The sequence below is a fragment of the Muntiacus reevesi genome, chromosome 11 (genome assembly GCF_963930625.1).
Source record: "Muntiacus reevesi chromosome 11, mMunRee1.1, whole genome shotgun sequence".
In the NCBI taxonomy this organism is placed as follows: Eukaryota; Metazoa; Chordata; class Mammalia; order Artiodactyla; family Cervidae; genus Muntiacus; species Muntiacus reevesi.
The window spans coordinates 73,078,816-73,079,474 of NC_089259.1; positions in this window are offsets into that span (position 1 = coordinate 73,078,816).

Sequence of the window (659 nt, forward strand, 5' to 3'; positions counted from 1 at the left end):
TCCCTTTTTTTTTTTAGATGATCACTGAAATGAAAACAAAGCTGAGTTTTATTCTTAAGGGGGCATGTGGGCAAGGCATTGCCCTCCTGCATCTACCCTGCCAACTATGTTAAATAAACCCCAGTCTGAGAAACACCCGTTCAGAATGCAGGTAGAGAAGAAAGCAGTTGGTGTCACACCGCTCTTCCCATAGTGCTCCTAAGACTGTTCTGATGGGCTGGCCCTTTCATCTCATACTTTTAACAATCCTGTAAGGCTTTTCTTGGATGTCATTTGAATCCCAGTCTTGGAGGTGAGTCTTGCCTGAGGCAGAGTCCCCCCAACACCAGAGCTGAGACAAAAGCTAACTGCAGCTGTTAACTTGATTGATGGGATGTGATCCCAGGAGGCAGGAGTGAGGGATGTGTGTGTGCGGGTGTGCTCAGTAGGATTGGGGAAGGGAAATAAGAAAAGTGAAAACCATAGAAAATGTGCTTGCGAGCTACCCACCAGAATCCTCTGCAGAGGGTATGGACCGATCTCAGAGCTGCCCACCTGCCCAGGAAGGAGAGGAAGGGCAGCTGCCCTTGCCTGGCTCATTATCTGTCCCCCCAATCCTGGGGTCCCCTGGTGGCTCAGCCAGTAAAGAGTCTGCCTACAATACTGGAGACCCGGGTTCG